The sequence below is a fragment of the Aquarana catesbeiana genome, linkage group LG08, assembly GCF_042186555.1.
Source record: "Aquarana catesbeiana isolate 2022-GZ linkage group LG08, ASM4218655v1, whole genome shotgun sequence".
Classification (NCBI taxonomy): domain Eukaryota; kingdom Metazoa; phylum Chordata; class Amphibia; order Anura; family Ranidae; genus Aquarana; species Aquarana catesbeiana.
In genome coordinates this window covers 6197871-6221151 of record NC_133331.1, presented here as the reverse complement: position 1 = coordinate 6221151, position 23281 = coordinate 6197871, and positions in this window count along the sequence as shown.

Genomic DNA, 23281 nt, shown 5'->3' with positions numbered 1-23281 from the left:
ACGTTTCACGGACGGGAACGCCACTTCTTCACAAGAACAACTGAGGCTGTCTTCTTGAGGCTGTGCATTCATACGAAACATGGGGGCAACTGCAAGGACACCAGGGGGGAGAGGCTCCCATACCTAGGGTCATCCATAGACTCGTGGTTCTTGCCAAACAAATGTCAAGGTGCTAGATCAGCCTTTCTCAACCTTTTCAACACAGAGGAACCCTTGCAATAACTTTCCGGTCTCAGGGAACCCCTGCTAAAAATGACTATATCTACAACTCATGATACATTAGTGTGATGGTCCATGGGGAGAATGCTCCTTACACTTGTAGTCATTAGGAAGAATTCCCCCCCTTACAGATAGCTATAAAGATTTATGGTGTCAGTGGGAACTTAACTGAGAGGCAAAAATTGTTCATTGTTCAAGGAACCCCTAGCAACCTCTGGAGGAACCCTAGGATTCCATGGAACCCTGGGTGAGAAACCCTGTGCTAGATCCTTTCTTTAACCTCCCTGGCGGTATGATTATTTCAGATTTTTGGTGCTGAAAGCGGTACAATTGTTTTGCATGGAAATTTGGCGTTTTATATTGTAGGCCTGTAATTCTTAGGAATAACTCACTTAAATCTGTCCAAACCAGAGTCTAGTAGACATCTCGGGTATGATAAAGTTTGAAACACAAAACCATAAATTATAATATGATAAATAACTATAAATAATAACAAATAATAATATTATAATAATAATAATAATAATAATACTTTTTATTCAATAAATTTTAGTAAATAATATAATCAAAAACATTGACTTTTTTTTGGCCAAACAAGGGTGCAATATTATGATGTGGGATCCTCCACTCAAAGAGGGGCTTAACCACTAGCCTACCGCCCACCGTCATATGAGCCTCTTGTTCTGGGCGGACGTCATATGAAGTGAGCCCGTTTAAACAGGGCATGCGCGCGATCGTGTACTGTCGGTGGCGGCGTGTCACCGAGACACCGCTCGTCACCGACAGGGGTGAACAGCCACTGGGCATGGCTGTTTACCATGTGATCGGCCGTGATGAAGTCACGGCCGATCACTAATGGTACATCCCCCGCATTGCACGGCGCATGCGCGCGATTGTGAGCGCGCTGCGCGTGCACGTCGGTGGCGGCGTGTTCCCGGGAACACTGCTCGTCACCGACGATAGTACACAGCCATTGGCCAGGGCTGTGTACCATGTGATCGGCTGTGATCCATTCACAGCCGATCATTAACTGTAAACAAAGAGCTGTCACTAGCTGTTACTAGCCCTTCTCTCCTCACACACCGTTTCCAGTGTGAGGAGAGAAGAGCCAGGAGCAGTGAGTTACAGATCTATGTATTGTAGTGTCTGCACCAACACCACACCTGTCCCATCGCCCCCCCATTGTCATCTGTCACCCAACAGTCACCCCATAAAAGTGCACCTGTCACATAAGAGACTGCCATCAGTGACCATCAGCGTTGCAACCGTCACCCATCAGTGACCTGCCCTGTCACCCGTCACCCACCAGTGACCGTGCCCTGCCACCCATCACCCATCAGTGACCTGCCCTGTCACCCATCACCCATCAGTGACCTGCCCTGTCACCCACCAGTGACCGTGCCCTGTCACCCATCAGTGACCATCAGCGGTGCACCCGTCACCCATCAGTGGCCTGTCAGTGACCGTCGCCTGTCAACAATCTGTGACTATCACCTGTCACCATCCGTGGCCTGTCACCCATCAGCTACCCGCCACACAGCCATGTCCAAAAGAGGATATCCTAGTGAGGAGGCGTTCCAGATCCTTTCTATGACTGATGAGAGCACCGGGGAGTCCAATTCTGATTCCGAATCAAATTCGGCATTTGAACCGATCGAGAGTAGCAATGATTCGGATGAAGAATGGGTCCCTCCTAAAAGGGCACGACACTCTGTAAACCAGGAAGCCGCCAGCAACCAGGATTATATTCCCAGGCCCAGTACCAGCTCTGCCGCCAGAAATAGGCCCCAGGAAGAAAGGCCCAGTACCAGTGCTGCCGCCAGCAATAGGCCCCAGGAACAAAGGCCCAGTACCAGTGCTGCCACCAGAGATAGGCCCCGCGCACAAATGCCCAGTACCAGTGCTGCCACATCACACCTGAGTACAGCACAGGAAATTCAACTCCCCCAACTACTGGAGTGTCACGTCCCCCAAGAGCCAGGGCCGCTACATACATGCCAGATGGTCTTGCCAACCCAACATGGCTGCCTTCCAACTCGGGATCACCAATTATTCCCCCTTTCACAGCACAGCCAGGTGTGCAGGCCAACACCCAAAATTTCACAGAGATCAATTTTTTTCACCTGTTTTTGCCCGACACTTTGCTGCAGTTCATTGTGGACCAGACAAATTTGTATGCCCAGCAGTATATTGCCAGCAACCCCCAATCATCTTATGCCCGTCCGTTTGAGTGGAGAGATTTGAATTTGGAGGAGTTCAAATTGTTTTTGGGCCTCACCCTAAATATGGGGCTTACAAAAAAAAATGAAGGACATACCTATTGGTCCACCAACCCCATCCACCATATGCCCATGTATTCTGCCGCAATGTCCAGGTCCCGATATGAGATGATTATGAGATTCTTTCATTTTAACGACAACACCCAGTGCCCTCCCCACAATCATCCAAATTCCGATAAGCTATACAAGATTCGCCCACTGATAAATTTATTTTCCCAACGATTTGCAGGACTCTATGTCCCCGAGAAGAATATATGTGTGGATGAGTCCCTGGTACCATTTTCAGGCCGGCTAGGAATAAAACAGTATATTCCTAGTAAAAAGGCCAAATATGGAGTCAAATTTTACAAGCTGTGTGAGAGAGCCACGGGATATCTATATGCGTTCCGCATATATGAGGGAAGAGATTCCCAGCTCCAGCCCCCTGAGTGCCCGGCCTACATGGGCACAACTGGAAAAATCGTATGGGACCTGGCTTACCCACTTCTGAAAAAAGGCTATCATATATACCTGGACAACTTTTATACCAGCCTGCCCCTTTTCAGACACCTATATATCGAAAAATCCTGGCCTGCGGAACCTCAGGAAAAAATAGGAAGGGCTTCCCACAATCCATAGTGAACAAAAAGCTGCAAAGGGGGGAAAGAGCAACACTGAGATGCAATGAAGTGCTGGCCTTGAGGTGGAAGGATAACAGGAACGTGCACATGATGTCCACCATTCATGATGACACTACAGTTGTAGTTCAGCGAAGACGAGGTCCCATTGAAAAACCGACATGTGTCCAAGACTATACAGTAATCTCTACATGGGGGGGGGGTGGATTTCAATGACCAAATGATTCAGCCCTATTTGTCAATAAGGAGGTCCCAATTCTGGCATAAGAAGGTAGCAATTTATCTAATCCATTTGGCCATTTACAATTCCTACATAGTCTACACAAAATCCACAGAAAGACCCGCCCCCTTCCTAAAATTTATAGAAGTAGTAGTCACGTCCCTCATCTATCAACAAAGACCCCCCCCCAGAAGGACGTCGTTCTGATGCCGTTAGCCGACTTCATGGACGCCACTTCCCGTGCAACATTCCACCATCGGAAGCAGGCCGAAGACGGCAAAAAAGATGTCGCATGTGCAGCAGAAGAGGTTTTCGAAAAGATACAAGCTTCCATTGTCCCCAGTGTCCCTCCCAACCTGGCCTTTGCATTGGTGAATGCTTCGAACTGTATCATACATCGCTTGATTATTAGCCCATATTTTCCCCATTTTCGCTGATCATTTTCCATGCTTCCTCAAATAACCATGCCACTGCCTTCAACGTGAACTGACCCTGGCCTGCTTTTTGACTATGCCTCTGCCTACCGTTTGGACTGCTTGCTCGTGAACTGACCCTGGCCTTCTTTTTGACTATGCCTCTGCCTACCGTTTGGACTGCTTCTACATGAACTGACCCTGGCCTGTTTTGACTATGCCTCTGCCCACCGTTTGGACTGCTTGCTCGTGAACGGACCCTGGCCTGTTTTGTGACTATGCTTCTGCCCACCGCTTGGACTGCTTGCACGTTAACTGACCCTGGCCTGTTTTATGGACTATGCTTTTGCCTACCGCTTGGACTGATCTGTTGCCCTGCTACTATAGTACACAGGGGTCTCACATATGTGAGGGGCTCCAGAATAGTTTTTCCGGATGGAGATAACAATTTTTTTTGTTTTCTCCGGGTTTTGTAATTTCCGGATTAGGGTCTGGAGTCCGGAGGCTTCATAGAGATTTGGGTGGGTCGAAGCCTCTACCCCTGTGTACAGGTCTTACCCAATTGCGGCCCTCAGCCTTCTGCTGACTTACTGCCATCATGCCTTTGCCTGCCGCATGAACGGACCACACCTCTGCCTGCTACCTGGACTATGCAAATAATTCGCTGTAGCAAGAGGCAGTATGTTTATGAAGGGCTGGAGAGCGGTACAATAATGAGTGTCTGCAGGTAACAGTGTACCAGGACCAATATTATGGCTGTGCTGGCTGTCTCTGCCTGGATAATTTCCACGGACAAATGCTTTGGCTGTGCTGACAACATCTTTGTGCGGACTATAGACAATATTCCTGCCTGCTGCCTGGATAATTACTATTGCTGTCGCTAAGCACATCCCTGACTACTGCCTGGACCAGTGCTCTCTTCTGTGGACACTACTAAAAGCACAGGTAATACTTTTTTTTTATCCTTTCCAAAATAAATTCTATTGCGGAATGTAATTCTTGGTATGTACATACTATGTGTTAGAAATATGAAGGGCCTTCAAAAATGATAGGTTGCCAGGAAATTATCTATGTAATGTATGCTCCTAGAACACCTGATGGTGCTACTTGGATGTTGGGCCTCTGTATGTGGCCAAGCTGTGTAAAAGTCTCACACATGTGGTATCCCCATACTCAGGAGGAGTAACAGAATGTATGTTGGGGTGTCATTTTTGCTATGTGTTGGAAATATCTTATAAATGGACAACTTTGTGTAAAAAAAAATGCATTTTCATTTTTTTTCCACATTTTCCAAAAACATCTGGAAAAAAAATAACCGTTCAAAAGACTCATTATGCCTCATAGATTATACGTTGGGGTGTTTGCTTTCCAAAATGGGGTCATTTTGTGGGCAATTCCATTGTCCTGGTGCTCCAGGGCCTTCAAAAGTGTAATAGATGGTTGAGAAATGAGATGTGGAATTTATGCTCGTAGATCGCCTGATGGTGCTACTTCAATGTTGGGCCTTTGTATGTGGCTAGGCTGTGTAAAAGTCCCACACGTGTGGTATCGCCATACTCCGGAGGAGTAGCAGAATGTATTTTGGGGTGTAATTTGTTGTATGCATATGCTCTGTGAGAGAAATAACCAGTTAATATGACAATTTTGAAAAAAAAACAAAAAAACAAATCTTCCTTTTGCAAAGAATTGTGGGAAAAAATTACAACTTCAAAAAACTCACCATGCTACTTACTTAATACCTTGGAATGTCTACTTTCTAAAAAGGGGTTATTTGGGGGGTATTTGTACTTTTCTGACTTGTTAGTACCTCAAGAAATGAGATTCACCTGATGTACTGAAGGCCTGATCAGATGTTTTCAATTTTCAGTGATTGGCACCATAGTTTGTAGACTCTATAACTTTCACAAAGACCAAATAATATACACTAATTTGGGTTATTTTTACCAAAGATATATAGCAGTATAAAATTTTGGCCAAAATTTATGAAGAAAAATTAATAATTTGCTAAATTTTATGACAAAAAGAAAGAAAAAAGCAATTTTTCACAAAATTTACAGTCTTTTTTTATTTATAGCACAAAAAATAAAAAACCCATTAGTGATTAAATACCACCAAAAGAAAGCTCTATTTGTGTGAAAAAAAGGACACAAATTTCATTTGGGTACAGTGTTGCATGACTAAGTAATGGTCATTCAAAGTGTGAGAGCACCGAAAGCTGAAAATTGGTCTGGGCAGGAAGGGGGTTTAAGTGCCCTGTATTGAGGTGGTTAAACCAGAGTGCTTGTGTCTCATTACCTCCAGGAAGAGAAGAGCCCCAGGTGCTGGCTAAATGCTGATGCAAGTAGAAGAGAACAAGAAGACCTGGACAGCCGCACACCGGAATGGATAAATCCATCTTTTTATTCAAAATACAGGATCATGGGGTACACAAAACACGACTGTGGGGTGGTACAAGAATAGCTGACACGTTTCGCACTTACACCAAGTGCTATGAGTAAGCACTTGGTGTAAGTGCGAAACGCGTCAGCTATTCTTGTACCACCCCACAGTCATGTTTTGTGTACCCCATGATCCAGTATTTTGAATAAAAAGACGGATTTATCCATTCCGGTGTGCGGCTGTCCAGGTCTTCTTGTTCTCTTCTACAAGGGTGCAATATTAGTAGTCAAATTGCTTCGGTAAACTTCTCGGGTATGGAAAATTTTAAAACATAGTACAGCACAAAGTCCGACGTCACAATCAGGACAATGGAACCTGGTTTCTTTTCTGATTTTCCTTCCAGTGTCGTCACGCTTAGAGCAGCAAACCACATACATCCTTGTGGGTGCTGACTTCTTTTCCATTGGTGGAATGTGGTCCATAAAGTGACGACCAGTCATGCGTTCTTGACTGGTCGTCACTTTATGGACCACATTCCACCACATTCACAACGCCAGCAACACAACGTCCAGATCTATTTACAGTCGTTGGTGTTTGGTGCTTGAGAAATAGAAGTTCGGCAACTTTCCAAACAAAGTCCGCATGAACCACAGGCTTGTCACTCTTCTTTTTCAGTAGAATGAAGGCATTCCACAGGCACTGTTCAAGAAGATGCCTGAAGATTTTTTTGTAATTTTTTTTGTTGTTTTCTCATGGCTGGATAAAATGCCATGGCCTGGTCAGCTCTGTCAACACCTCCCATGGTGTTGTTGTAGTCCATCACGACTTGTGGCATTTTATTGCCAAAGATTGGCGGCATGTCACGCCGGTTAGCCCTAACGGTCCCATATGCATCCGTCTTGTTCTGTAGAAGGAACGCATAGAGTTCTGGAGAAGTGTAAAAATTGTCTGTGGTTACACAGTAGTCCTGATTCAGCAATGACTCGATCAAAGTAAGAACGGAAGTGATTGCCATTCCATAATTACTGAATCTTTCATTGAATTTGGTTCCTTTCCCGGTGTTAAGGCACGAATACCATATGTAACCAGTGCTGCTTTCACATAGCATGAATGATTTTATGCCGAATCGTTTTCTCTTAGACGTGATATACTGTATCCAGCTGAGTCTTCCTTTGTAGGCCATTAGACTTTCCTCGATACTGATATCTCTACCTGGTACATGGATCTGCTGGAAATTTTTCTGAATAATTCGATATACCTCCCAAATCTTTTTGAGTTTTGGTGCTGGATGAGAAGTCTCATCAAATTCTTCATTATTTTCAAAGTGCAAATACTTCATATCAGAGAAATTTTGTACTCCGACATGAATGAATGATTTGTAAAGCGCTGCAAATGCGAACTGAATCGCCTCAAGGCGCTAGATGCATTCTGTGTTGTCAGCTTCTTAGAAGAGGTAGGTCTTGAGTTTTTTTCTGAAGGCCTGATGGTTTTCTTCCATGCGGATGTAAGTCGGAAGAGCGTTCCATAGCTGAGGTCCTTGGACTACGAACGACCATGCCAAAAAAAAGGAGTGGCTATAATTTGTTGGTTGTCCAATACCACATCTGCAGGGGTTTCCCCACCACTCCCTGATGAATTATGAGGCCCAGAAACTTAGGGTCTGCAGGATACAGGGTGCTGTCCCCTGGTTGCCTCTGGAAGAAGAACTCGGGGGCTCCATGGAGTCCTTGTTGAGAATGGCAGATTTAAAACATATTAAAGGTCTGTTACTGTGTGTTTTATCATGATAATGTCTCGGTTGTATAAAAGTCCCCATTCTGCATCTACTGGCTATTATTATGATAATGTATTCTGTTCTGTAGTCACTTGACTAAACTTACAGTAGTATTGTGTAAACTTCAGATTGGCCAATGGGTCGGTGAAATGGAGATCTTGCTCAACACGTTTCTCGGACGGGAACGCCACTTCTTCATAAGAACAACTGAGGCTGTCTTCTTGAGGCTGTGCATTCATACCAAACATGGGGGCAACTGCAAGGACACCAGGGGGGAGAGGCTCCCATACCTAGGGTCATCCATAGACTCGTGGTTCTTGCCAAACAAATGTCAAGGTGCTAGATCAGCCTTTCTCAACCTTTTCAACACAGAGGAACCCTTGCAATAACTTTCCGGTCTCAGGGAACCCCTGCTAAAAATGACTATATCTACAACTCATGATACATTAGTGTGATGGTCCGTGGGGAGAATGCTCCTTACACTTGTAGTCATTAGGAAGAATTCCCCCCCTTAGAGATAGCTATAAAGATTAATGGTGTCAGTGGGAACTTAACTGAGAGGCAGAAATTGTTCATTGTTCAAGGAACCCCTAGCAACCTCTGGAGGAACCCTAGGATTTCATGGAACCCTGGGTGAGAAACCCTGTGCTAGATCCTTTCTTTAACCTCCCTGGCGGTATGGTTATTTCAGATTTTTGGTGCTGAAAGCAGTACAATTGTTTTGCATGGAAATTTGGCGTTTTATATTGTAGGCCTGTAATTCTTAGGAATAACTCACTTAAATCTGTCCAAACCAGAGTCTAGTAGACATCTCGGGTATGATAAAGTTTAAAAAACAAAACCATAAATTATAATATAATAAATAACTATAAATAATAACAAATAATAATAATAATAATACTTTTTATTCAATAAATTTTATTAAATAATATAATCAAAAACATTGACATTTTTTTGGCCAAACTAGGGTGCAATATTATGATGTGGGATCCTCCGCTCAAAGAAGGGCTTAAACCAGAGTGCTTGTGTCTCATTACCTCCAGGAAGAGAAGAGCCCCAGGTGCTGGCTAAATGCTGATGCAAGTAGAAGAGAACAAGAAGACCTGGACAGCCGCACACCGGAATGGATAAATCCGTCTTTTTATTCAAAATACAGGATCACGGGGTACACAAAACACGACTGTGGGGTGGTACAAGAATAGCTGACGCGTTTTGCACTTACACCAAGTGCTTACTTACACCAAGTGCTATGAGTAAGCACTTGGTGTAAGTGCGAAACGCATCAGCTATTCTTGTACCACCCCACAGTCATGTTTTGTGTACCCCATGATCCAGTATTTTGAATAAAAAGACAGATTTATCCATTCCAGTGTGCGGCTGTCCAGGTCTTCTTGTTCTCTTCTACGAGGTTGCAATATTAGTAGTCAAATTGCTTCAGTAAACGTCTCGGGTATGGAAAATTTTAAAACATGGTACAGCACAAAGTCCGACGTCACAATCAGGACAATGGAACCTGGTTTCTTTTCTGATTTTCCTTCCAGTGTCGTCACGCTTAGAGCAGCAAACCACATACATCCTTGTGGGTGCTGACTTATTTTCCGTTGGTGGAATGTGGTCCATAAAGTGACGACCAGTCAGGCGCTCCTGACTGGTCATCACTTTATGGACCACATTCCACCACATTCACAACGCCAGCAGCACGACGTCCAGATCTATTTACAGTCGTTGGTGTTTGGTGCTTGAGAAATATAAGTTCGGCAACTTTCCAAACAAAGTCCACATGGACCACAGGCTTGTCACTCTTCTTTTTCAGTAGAATGAAGGCATTCCCCAGGCACTGTTCAAGAAGATGCCTGAAGATTTTTTTGTAATTTTTTTTGTTGTTTTCTCATGGCTGGATAAAATGTCATGGCCTGGTTAGCTCTGTCAACACCTCCCATGGTGTTGTTGTAGTCCATCACGACTTGTGGCTTTTTATTGCCAAAGATTGGCGGCATGTCACGCCGGTTAGCCCTAACGGTCCCATATGCATCCGTCTTGTTCTGTAGAAGGAACTCATAGAGTTCTGGAGAAGTGTAAAAATTGTCTGTGGTTACACAGTAGCCCTGATTCAGCAATGGCTCAATCAAAGTAAGAACGGAAGCGATTGCCATTCCATAATTTCTGAATCTTTCGTTGAATTCGGTTCCTTTCCCGGTGTTAAGGCACGAATACCATATGTAACCAGTGCTGGATTCACAGAGCATGAATGATTTTATGCCGAATTGTTTTCTCTTAGACGTGATATACTGTATCCAGCTGAGTCTTCCTTTGTAGGCCATTATACTTTCGTCGATACTGATGTCTCTACCTGGTACATGGGTCTGCTGGAAATTTTTCTGAATAATTCGATATGCCTCCCAAATCTTTTTCAGTTTTGGTGCTGGATGAGAAGTCTCATCAAATTCTTCATTATTTTCAAAGTGCAAATACTTCATATCAGAGAAATTTTGTACTCCGACATGAATGAATGATTTGTAAAGCGCTGCAAATGCGAACTGAATCGCCTCAAGGCGCTAGATGCATTCTGTGTTGTCAGCTTCTTAGAAGAGGTAGGTCTTGAGTTTTTTCCTGAAGGCCTGATGGTTTTCTTCCATGCGGATGTAAGTCGGAAGAGCGTTCCATAGCCGAGGTCCTTGGACTGCGAATGACCATGCCAAAAAAAAAGGAGTGGCTAGTAATTTGTTGGTTGTCCAATACCACATCTGCAGGGGTTTCCCCACCACTCCCCGAAGAATTATGAGGCCCAGAAACTTAGGGTCTGCAGGATACAGGGTGCCTTGCCCTGGCCTGCAGCTTATGCATGTATTTGCAAATGTGTGCAACTAAACCCCTGTTTTTTACGCATACTGTTAGGCAGGTTAATTTGGTTGGTCACAAATAAAAATAAAATGTAGCGCTAATGATAATGACCAATGGTGAAAAACACATCAGTGATGGTGGCCATTAGAAAAGGCGCATGGATGAAACACATATGACGCGATATAAAATAGTAAGTGATGGGTAAGATACAATAATGTCCCAATGTGTAGCCATAAACCAGACAACAACCAGACATAAACCAGACAACAAAAAGTCCCAGAATAAACTGTATACGAAATGTTGCACTGGTGCAGGAATCTTCTCCTCTGTATGTCATGGATTATACGATCATATAATGGGAATGGATGAAATACGCTTACCAGAGGAAGTGGATTCGGATGCCGGTGACACCGAATCGAACAGGCTCAGAGATCCTTGATGGACAGTGGTTGGTCCCAGAACCAACAGGAAGTTCCGGGTGAGCAAACAGTTGGAGGCATTGCTGGAACTGGCAACAGAAGAGGTTTAAAAGACTCTCCTGTGGCCGTGACCCTTCCTCGGTCCTTGGAACTGGCAGCCGCGACTTTGATTACAGAGGAAAGATCCCCCTTGAGATCCGGGGTTTCTGGGAGCAACCACCGTCCATCAAGGATCTCTGAGCCTGTTCGATTCGGTGTCACCGGCATCCGAATACACTTCCTTTTGTAAGCGTATTTCATCCATTCCCATTATATGATCGTATAATCCATGACATACAGAGGAGAAGATTCCTGCACCAGTGCAACATTTCGTATACAGTTTATTCTGGGACTTTTTGTTGTCTGGTTTATGGCTACACATTGGGACATTATTGTATCTTACCCATCACTTACTATTTTATATCGCGTCATATGTGTTTCATCCATGCGCCTTTTCTAATGGCCACCATCACTGATGTGTTTTTCACCATTGGTCATTATCATTAACGCTACATTTTATTTTTATTTGTGTTTTTAATATTGGTTATATTTTATGTACTGTAGCTGCTTTTCACATATTGGGTTAGCGCAGTGTTATTTACATTTTTCTTGAGATAATTTGGTTGGTCGCAGGCTGGTTAGTAAGTTGAGCTTGGAAATTCTTTGGTTTTATATTCCAGAAACTTCCAGATGTCTTCTTTGGTCGCTGGTTCCCACTTTCTGCTCCTTGCAAACCTCTGATGCATAGCAGCCTGTTGCTTCTGGTGCCGATTTGTCTCCGTAACAATTTTTTCAATAACCTCATTGGTCAAAAAGAGTTGGAGGTATGCCAAGGGGGTTTGTCATCTTCAACCTCCACTTTGATACCGGGGTGCTCCAGTAAACGGGAATCTTGGGGGCGCTGCGTGCTTCGCACCGCAGTCAATCGAGCACCAAGTCCGCACATCACTGGGCACAGTCGCAGGATCGTCGCTGAAATCGCTTTCCGTGCCTGATGACGAACTTCCCCAGGAATTGCTATCACTCAATTCTGCAAGCGATTCTGTATCGCTGTCGCTGTTTTCCAGCAGGTCATATACCGCTTTTGAGGTAGAGGCGCGCTTTTTTGATGCCATGGTCGTTCTGCAGTTTCCAGACAGAAAGTACAGTAAAACTGCAGGCAAGAGAAAGCACTGGGGGGCAAACTAAGGTCAATTTTATTTTATTTAGTAATGTAATCCAATAAGATTACAATGTATCAGTGTGTTTGTGCTTTATACTATTTGAATTTGCCGCCGGTTCCGCCCCCCTGCGTCGCAACGCTCGCAGGGAACGGAAGCCAGGGCACACAGAGGATCGGGCGGAAGATCCGGCCGCCGTACACAGCGGGAATACATCGCGGGATCCCAGGGACAAGGTAAGTGACCTCTTCCAGGATCCAGCGATGCAATCCCGAGTGTGGCTCGGGGTTACCGCTAATGGTACTGAAATCTCACCCCGAGCCACACTCGGGAATGCCGCCAGGGAGGTTAAAACATCACATGTACTAAACTACAGTATGTATCATTAGATCTTGCTGGGGCCTTGAAAAGTGAGGGAAGTTCCATCACCTCTCCTCCTGGAGGACTGTCTCACGCCAATGTCCCCAGGTCACCCTAATATTGGTATCAAGTTCTTACCACTTGTTCCCTCAAATCTTAAGCATAATGCCTGTAGAAGAAAGCCAGGGTAATAAAGGCAGCATGCTAGTGTTTCAACCCCCTTAATATTATCCACATACCAGCCATGCACCCTAAATGATGATATTGTAAGGTGTTCCCAGTCACATACAGTGCCTTGAAAAAGTATTCATACTCCTTGAAATTTTCCACATTTTGTCATGTTATAACCAAAAACGTAAATGTATTTTATTGGGATTTTATGTGATAGACCAACACAAAGTGGCACATAATTGTGAAGTGGAAGGAAAATGATAAATGATACAAATAAATATGTGAAAAGTGTGGAGGAGGGGCATTTGTATTCAGCCCCCTTTACTCTGATACCCCTAACTAAAATCTAGTGGAACCAATTTGCTTCAGAGGTCACCTAATTAGTAAATAGAGTCCACCTGTGTGTAATTTAATCTCAGTATAAATACAGCTGTTCTGTGAAGCCCTCAGAGGTTTGTTAGAGAACCTTAGTAAACAAACAGCATCATGAAGGCCAAGGGACACACCAGACAGGTCAGGGATAAAGTTGTGGAGAAGTATAAAGCAGAGTTAGGTTATTAAGAAATCTCCCAAGCTTTGAACATCTCACGGAGCTCTGTTCAATCCATCATCGGAAAATGGAAAGAGTATGGTACAACTGCAAACCTACCAAGACATGGCCGTCCACCTAAACTGACCGGCTGGGCAAGGAGAGCATTCATCAGAGAAGCAGCCAAGAGGTCCATGGTAACTCTGGAGGAGCTGCAGAGATCCACAGCTCAGGTGGGAGAATCTGTCCACAGGACAACTATTAGACGTGTTCTCCACAAATCTGCCCTTTATGGAAGAGTGACAAGAAGAAAGACATTGGTGAAAGAAAGTCATAAGAAGTCCTGTTTGTAGTTTGTGAGAAGCCATGTGGAGGACACAGCAAACATGTGGAAGAAGGTGCTCTGGTCAGATGAGGCCAAAATTGAACTTCAGAAAAAATGAAGCCCAACGCTATGTGTGGGGGAAAACTAACACTGCACATCACCCTGAACACACCATCCCCACCGTGAATCATGGTGGTGGCAGCATCATGTGGTGGGGATGCTTTTCTTCAGCAGGGACAGGGAAGCTGGTCAGATTTGATGGGAAGATGGATGGAGACAAATACAGGACAATCTTAGAAGAAAACCTGTTAGAGTCTGCAAAAGACTTGAGACTGGGGCGGAGGTTCACCTTCCAGCAGGACAACGACCCGAAACATACAGCCATAGCTAAGAACGTGGAGAAGGGGGAAGGATGGGACTTTAAATGAGGCATACATATGATAATTTGTGCCTCCATCCCTGAATCAATAATTATGAAAAGGAAGTTGGGACTTTGTGTGAGGCAAATGGGACAGATTAATGCATACAAGTTTTATTTAGCATAAAGAGGGTATAAAATCTCACTCAATATGCAATACATTAAAAGCCACTGCATATAGGTACATGTAGGATAAAGTACAGTTCATGAACACATAAAATAAGAATATAGATACATAATCCAAGTAGTTCATATGTGTACAACCTTGAAAACGAAATAGCAGCACATTCCAGTTGCCAATGTATGGAGTGATAACTCTGTATTCGGAAGCGAGTAATTAAAAGTATTTTTTAAAAATGCAATGATGATTGACTATAGCAAGGTGCATCCTATCAGAGCTCAACGTGTTTCGTGTGAAAACACTTCATCAGGAGCAGATGCATCCATTGGTCTGTAAAATATATATGTATTGATACCAATCAGTTCCGGTAAGAACACGAGCATCAAAAAAGGGGGGGGGGGGGTAGGGGAAATATTGCAGTGTAATTACTTACAGAGGACTGGAGAACAGGGGTGCTTGATACTGTACTCATGAGGAGCCGCTGGGATAGGTCGTCCGTCCTGGGAGCTGAGGAAGCTATAACATGCAGGGAGCAAGCACCCAGACATGAGATCTCCAAGCAAAGAGATTCTCCATATTGTGTATGTGGTAGCACAAAGTGGGGCTTCGAAGGAGTCTGTAAGAAAGGAGGATATACTACGAAGCACTCTCAGGGGATAAAGATGGTGTAAGGCCAGTGGGAGCCAAATAACAGTAAGGGAAATATTAACTACAGCCAGAGCTACAATGGAATGGTTTAGATCAAAGCATATTCATGTGTTAGAATGGCCCAGTCACAGTCCAGACCTAAATCCATGGCAATACTTGGAAATATTTGGAAATTGCTGTTCACAGACGCTCTCCATCCAATCTGACAGAGCTTAAGCTATATTGCAAAGACGTTTAAGTTTTTAGTTGTGGAAAAATGTGGAAAAGGGGTATGAATACTTTTTCAAGGCACTGTAAATGCCAAGCAAGGTACTAGTAGTGGGAGTTGATTGGCACCCCTCGTCACTACTCACCTAAAAAGTCAGATTTTAGATTTTTTTTTCAACCTAGGACATCAGATTGAGACACTTTCTGAGATCACTCAGAATTCACTGACGGTACATCTGTCGAGCAGTTGACCTCCTTCAAGCGTAGATTTGTGTGAGGATGCAGTACATGCTTGAGGCAACCAAGAGCCCATCGACACAGACCCTTAAAGCCCAACTCCAGGCAAAAAAATGTTTTCCCATGCAATGGTGCTGTGCCCGGGTCAACGGCTTGTTTTGTCTAGAGGTTAGGAGAAAGCTTATACTCACCCAATCCTTCCTTCCACCATAAAAAAACGGCACTCCTCCACAGTCAAGCGCTTGGCTGTTCCTGGTCTATGGAGCCTGCTCTGGTGGTGTTAGGTTGGTCTTGTGCTGGGAGGATCGCAGGATAAGGTAAGTATGTTGTCTTTCTCCTCTCCCCCCATAGACAAAAAGGAGAAGTTAACCTATGCAATGCGGGCACAACCCCAATGCAAGAGAAAACTTATTTTTTTTGCCCGGAGATGGGCTATAAGGTGTCCATTGATTACGGGTGTGCAGGCACATTCACTCACCTGATGTAGATGGGATTTTAAGGGCAAAATTATTGAAAAAAAAAAAAATTTTAAAAAGTATAAATTTTTATTTTTACAAAGATCTACTGTAAAAGCAATTTTATACAAACAGCAAATATACAGACAAAAAACACAATTGTGATATATTACAGAAGTGGCAAAAAGTTATTGAGTCCAATGCGTTTTGAAATAATTAATTTTTATAATCTTCTTCAGGGATACGTTTTTGCCATTGTCTGAAAGGCACAAAATGTAATATAAGTATACATAAATCTTACATATTTCAAAACATATATAGAAAAATAGATAAAAAACTTACAAAGATCATGATAGACATAACGGTTTTTCAATGAATCATCGAAAACTTCCACCCGATCTGTAAAGGTCTTTTATCGTGCAAAAGAACCCCCAGATACTAAAATCCAAGGAGAGGCGCCAAATTAGATATTGCGGAAAACCGCTTAAAAGGACGGAGATGTAGGATCTGTGAGAGATATATCGTATGTGGTAAGTATATATAGAACAAAACAAAAAAAAAAAAAAAAGGACCAACCTTGCATAGGATGTGCGAGTTTGTATGCCTTCAAGTACAGAAAAAAAGGGGGATTTTAACGACTCCAGATAGAAAAAGGGGAGTCCCAATCCTAAAAAAAGAAAATTATAAAAATGGAAATGAAAAATATAAAAAGGCAATAAAAGAAACAGTTATGGGACTTTAAATGAGGTGTATGTCTCTGCAAAAATGAAATGTCAACTTATTGGTAGTAACCAATCCCCAAAGGGTAGTCCCTATAATGAACAAAACCAAATATTTCTTGTATACAATATAGGCACGATATAAACATATTCGATGCACAATAGTCACATATTTAATGTTTATACATAGAAGGACATGATTGGTACAGACAACAATAATGAAGAATTAATGTACAAAATTGGTAACAATAAATAATTATAAACAACATGATAAGATGAATTCATAATATTAAAACACGCTGTAAACCTGGCACCCTTGAGTATGGACTCAACGCGTTTCATGGCGTTTAAAGCCAATCATCAGGAGTAGGATGCTAGAAGATAGGTAAAAATGGAAAATAAATGAGTAAATTTACCTACGTCAGATACCTATATAGTGTATTAGGCTCTCTAGTTAGAAAAAAGATGTAATAATGGTACTAACCTGTAAGGTATCCAATGGGTGTATACCCATTGTTACTGTATTTGGATGGACATAGCCTAGATATGTTTGTCTCCCCCGGGGTTGAGGCGGGGAAATCCAGTCTAGTACATTCCCCCCACCCTAGTGCCCAGATGGGCAAGCAGGCTAAGTGGGGGGTGGAGGGACCAGCCAGCCAAGGATAGGAGGATAGACCATATATCGGGGGACCGAAGAGAAAAATAAAGGGGCCCAGGATAAGGTATAGTGACTGTATAGTGGGCATATCCAGGAATGAAAAGTCCATAGGAGTCCTACAATACATACAAAAAGGGGCTAAGTAGATGTAATTTCATGTATAATATATATAAAAAATGTAAAAACTAATGAATAAGTATCAAGTCCTGGGGAAGCCCTCACATACCTGGGTCAAAAACGAGGTGGAAATGAATACTGCTGTCCCAACCAGGTGATAATGACCTATGAATAGCCCAAAGCTCCCTCCCGGCTGAAATACCCGCCAAAAGGGGCGGGACCCCGCCAACGTCATGCGTGCACGCTGAGCGGCGAGGAGGAGAGATGCGCTCCGTAGTCGCCGCAGCGTGAGATGACAAAGACACACACCCCTCGATCGGCACGCAAGGAGAGGCCGCGCGAGAGAGTGTGTGAGCATGACGTCGAGGTGCAGAGGTCAACCCCCACCCCGTCACATAGGGGACGGGCGAGGGGGAGGAACTAGGCACCTCGCAACCCCGGAGCGAGACCACAGCACCCGTGGCCATGGACATCATACTAGGGGATGTAAAACAAGCTAGTGTAAAAACCCCTAGAGGGAGAGCCTAAAACTAATTAGAACAAAGATGATTACATGGACATAGGAATTAAATATGGATAGTCTTGCTGGAAATATTATAATAATATAATGAAATATAACCTATATTAGAACTAGAATAGGGGTCTATGGATATGTATGGATAATGGATATAACTGAAAATAATATGTTGGGCATAGGGGGTCACATCACGGAATGGGTGTCTTCCACCCTAATATATTTGAAAAAATAAAAATAAAAGAAACCGAAATGTGACCCACATCCGCCCAAACATAGAAAAACAGAGACTCGCCTCCATCCCTGAGACATTATAAAAAGGCAATAAAAGAAACAGTTATGGGACTTTAAATGAGGTGTATGTCTCTGCAAAAATGAAATGTCAACTTATTGGTAGTAACCAATCCCCAAAGGGTAATGAAAAATATATAAAGACATCTAGTTCTAATTGTCCCAATATGGGGCTGTGTCTATACATTTCACATTATAGAAAGAATATATTGCTGATGAGTAAAAGTGAAAATAAAAATAAAAAATAAACAAGTAAAAAATGTAAAATGAACATAAGAATGAAATTAATAAAGTAGCATAAAATTGCTGAAGGCTACGTAATGAAATAGAGAAAAGGAGACTTTTCCCAGAGAAGAGATCCAAGTCTCCGGTAATTGAAAAATACGTGTATCTATTAGCTCTGTGTTCATGGCCAGAAGCAATCACCTGGAAACAGTAATGAAACCAGTAGTAAGAGCCCCCAAAAAGACCCCCAAAAAAAGGGGAAATTTCTCCCAGGAAATGCCTAAAAATCTCCTGGAGAGAAACAAAAATCTCAAAATATAAAATACATCAATCGGTCAATATGTAAATTGGAAAATCATAATTAAAGCTTACCACAATGTTGATATGTATATCTCCCACAACTGAGTATAAAAACACCCAGGATCCACAAGACCAGTCCGGGAGGGACAGTACTCCCTCTGTTCCCAATAGTAACACACTGCTGTCTTGTTCTCACAGAGCGTGATTGTTGGATGACGCTGGCGGCTCAGGGGTTCCCGGCGTTCTCCTTTTAAGGTCTGTGCTGGTAGTTACTTAACGAGCGTCGGGAAATGACGCCGCCTCGGATGACAGCGGTGACGTCATTCCCTCCGCTCTGCTCGTATATAGACAGCGTATCTTAGGAGATCTAAGGAGAGTCAGGCCGGCATCTCGCCACGCCTATCGCCTCATTGTCTGTAGCCGGAGGCAGAAAAAAAGACATCCATTGCTGACAGTACTGCAATGTGTCAGGGACATGTCGGTGGTCGTCGGGCTAACATGCGTGCACGTAGGTTTACGAGAGGCTTTTCCAGAGCAGTTCAGCTGAATTCCCCACTGGGGGGCGCTGGCGCGCTCCCACGCACGCCCGTTCGCGCGTGCGCAAGCGCGCCCGTTCGCGCTAGCGCTGTTTGGTGCCAAAGTCCCTTTAAAAGGGTGTCAGTTACTTCCATCAGGTGCTGTTCGTCTGCAGCTCTGCACCTGAGTTCCTGTATCCTGCCTGTTGTTACTATTTGCTATTGACCCGGATACGTCTGACCATTCTACTGTCTCCTACCCTACTCAGCCTGCCTGCCTGACCTTGCTGATATCTTGTGACCCGTTGCCGAACATCTGCCTGCCTGACTATTCTGTGATCATCCCTTCTGCCATATACCTGCCTGATCTCCTGCCAATACGGACTGTTTAACTCTGCTTTGCTTGTGTCCTGTGACGCTGCTCACCTGCTGCTCTTCCAGCTCCAGGTTCTGCTGCTGCAATATCCTTCACCTGCCTGCTTATGCATCCACAGTACAGCCACCCCGGAGGAAGTCTCCTCAGCTTCTGTGTTGGCCATCGCAAGGACCTGCATCAGGCACTCCTACCCACTGTGCTCAGGAGACCACTGTTTCCACTCCAGTGGCTCCTGAACCAGCGCTTAAGAGAGGTCTCCTTCTACCAGTTGGGCTCAACTACCAGGTACCTAACAGTACGAACAGCCATGACTGAGCCCGCAGGAGAGACCTCTCCTATCAAGGAGATCTGTACGCACTTAGCGGCACTTACACAAGCCGTAAAGACTTTGCAAGACAGTTACACCAGACTGGAGGGTCAAGTCCTGAACCTTAGTGGCCCAGGAGGTGCATCTCCTGCCTCAGCAGCGGCTCCAGTACAAGCTGCCGTACCTCCCTCTGTGGTTATGCTTCCACCCGAACCAAGGGTCCCCATTCCTGAGAGGTTTTCTGGCTTTCCGCAGCGCCTGTCAGTTATACTTCGCCTTACAGCCACGGACTTTTTCTTTAGAGGCTACTAAAGTGGGATTTGTTATATCCCTCCTACAAGGGGAGCCGCAAACCTGGGCTCACCGCCTGCTTGAAACTTACTCAGATCCAGTCCTTGCCCTCTTTCTTTGAAGCCATAGCCATGGCTCAGTTGTACGAGGATCTCCAGCGGACTGCCACCGCTGAGTCAGCTTTGTTCGCGCTCCAGCAAGGCCGCAGACCGGCCGAGGACAATGTCACGGACTTTCGACGCTGGAGCGTGGACACACAATGGAATAATGCAGCTTTACGCCATCAATTTCGCATGGGGTTATCAGAGAGTCTCAAGGATGAGCTCGCCCGGGTAGGAATGCCTGATACCCTTGAAGAACTTATTGCTTTGACAATTCAGATCGACCGACGCCTTCGTGAACGCCGGTCTGAACGTTCCACCCAGCAAACGCGCCCCATGTGGATGACTGCAAGAGTTCCGATGCCCACCTCCTGATTCCTGCCTTCTACCTGCTCCAACCCGGCCACTCCAACACCTGTTGTTCCTGAACCGATGCAGCTAGGACTAATGCGTTCTACTCTACCCCCAGAAGAGCGGGCACGCAGACGCCAGCTCAACCTCTGCCTTTACTGTGGTGGGGCAGGCCACTATGTGAACAACTGTCCGGCCAAGACCCGTAAGTGTGTTTCCTCTACTCCGGCCAGTCTTTCCGCATTAACCGCCAATGCCACTCAACTTGCTCTCCCTCTCTCGTTACAGCTCCAGGGAAGAACAATCCAGGTCAACGCCATTATTGATTCTGGGGCCTGCAGCTGCTTTATTGACTCTGCCTTTGCTGCTCAACAAGATCTTCCCCTGAAAGACAAGACACACAGACTCTCAGTTTTCCTGGCCGATGGGTCCCACATAAAGTCAGGACAAGTCTCTCAAGAAACCCTTCCTCTGTCTGCCACCTGTTCATCTCAGCATAAAGAGATCCTGACTCTGGACGTCATCTCCTCTCCACTGATCCTGATCATCTTGGGCATGCCCTGGCTTCAGGCCCATAACCCCCACGTTAATTGGACTACCGGTGAAGTCAAGTTTCTATCATCCTATTGTCAGAGACATTGTTTACCTGAACCCTCCAAATCGGCTGCCACCTTACTTTGCATGGATGTGGATCCAGATCAGCTCCAAACCATACCAGAGACTTATCGGGAATTTGCAGATGTATTCAGCAAAAAGGGAGCGGACTCCCTGCCACCCCATCGCCCCTATGATTGCCCAATCGAGCTGCTCCCTGGGGCCGAGATTCCCTTTGGGCGCATCTTTCCGCTATCTGAGAAGGAACAAGAGGCACTTAAACTATACGTTAATGAAAACCTCAAAAAGGGCTTTATCCGACCTTCTACCTCCCCAGCTGGGGCCGGAATATTTTTGTTTCCAAAAAAGATCAGACTCTTCGTCCATGTGTGGACTATCGGGAGTTAAACAAGGTCACGGTTAAAAACCTCTATCCGTTGCCCCTGATACCTGAATTATTTCAGAAGTTGAGGTCTGCCATCATCTTCACTAAGTTGGATCTAAGAGGGGCCTACAACCTGGTCCGCATTCAGGCCGGGGATGAATGGAAGACGGCTTTCCGGACCCGTTTCAGACACTATGAGTACTTAGTCATGCCTTTCGGCCTATGCAATGCCCCTGCCACATTTCAGCATCTGGTCAACGATGTATTCAGAGATTTCCTGGACATCTTTGTGATCGTTTACTTGGATGATATTTTAATTTTCTCTAATTCACTTAACCAACATCGGGAACATGTTCGCAAAGTCTTGGGCCGTCTTCGTTTACACGGACTGTATGCTAAAGCAGAAAAGTGCAAACTCGAACAAAAGGACATTCAGTTTTTGGGGCTAGTGATCTCCCCCACCGACATTAAAACGGATCCTCAAAAAGTGTCCGCTGTGCCAGATTGGCCAGCTCCCCTGGACAAGAAGGGCGTGCAGCGCTTCATCGGATTCGCAAATTTCTATAGAAAATTTATTAAAGGATTCTCTGCCATCATTTCACCCATCACGCAGTTAACCAAGCAGAACTGTCGTTTTCACTGGAGCTCAGAGGCTCAGGAGGCCTTTGAAGAATTGAAAAGGCGTTTCACTTCAGCCCCAATCCTCAGCCATCCTGGCCCATCCCTACCTTTTATTCTGGAGGTGGATGCTTCCGAAGTGGCCGTGGGTGCAGTCATCTCTCAACGGCAGGGTAACAAGGATCTGATGCATCCCGTGGGATTTTTCTCCAGGAAACTCTCGCCGGCTGAGCGAAATTATGATGTGGGTGATCGGGAGTTACTGGCCATCAAGGCAGCACTAGAAGAGTGGAGGTACTTGTTAGAGGGCGCAGTCCATCCGGTTCTAATATATACTGATCACAAGAACCTCGAATATTTAATATCTGCTAAGAGACTGAAACCTCGACAAGCCCGGTGGGCCCTGTTTTTTACACGTTTCTGTTTTCATATTACCTACCAGCCAGGAACTAAGAACGTAAAACCAAACGCGCTATCGCGCATGTTTGATCATCCCAAAGAACCTTCTGTACCCGACACCATTCTGCCAGCAAATAGTTTCTTACTCCTTCAGATGGACCTCCTGTCCTTGATCAGAGAAGCATCGCCAGAACCTTTAAGTCTTCAGGGACTCACTTTAGCATCTCGAGATGGGTTATTATGGAAAGGAAATCAAATATTCGTACCAGAAGATGTCCGAGTCAAGTTGCTGACTTTATTGCATGATCATCCACTTGCAGGACATTTTGGGGTTCGTAAGACCCTTGAACTCGTGCAACGCACGTTCTGGTGGCCTAACCTGAAAGAACTTTGCAGGAAGTACGTCAGCTCTTGTTCTGTTTGCATGCAAAATAAAACTTCCAGGAACCGAGCTTGGGGACTGTTGAGGCCGTTGCCCATACCAGATAGGCCCTGGAGGATGATAGCAATGGACTTTATAGTTGAATTACCATGCTCAGAAGGATGTTCGGCGATCTTTGTGGTCGTCGATCGTCTGTCTAAAATGGCCCACTTCCTGCCCTTAAAGGGGACACCTTCTGCTGTGGAGACGGCCCGTGTGTTCATCAAGGAGATCGTCAGGCTGCACGGAGTTCCTGCAAATATAGTGT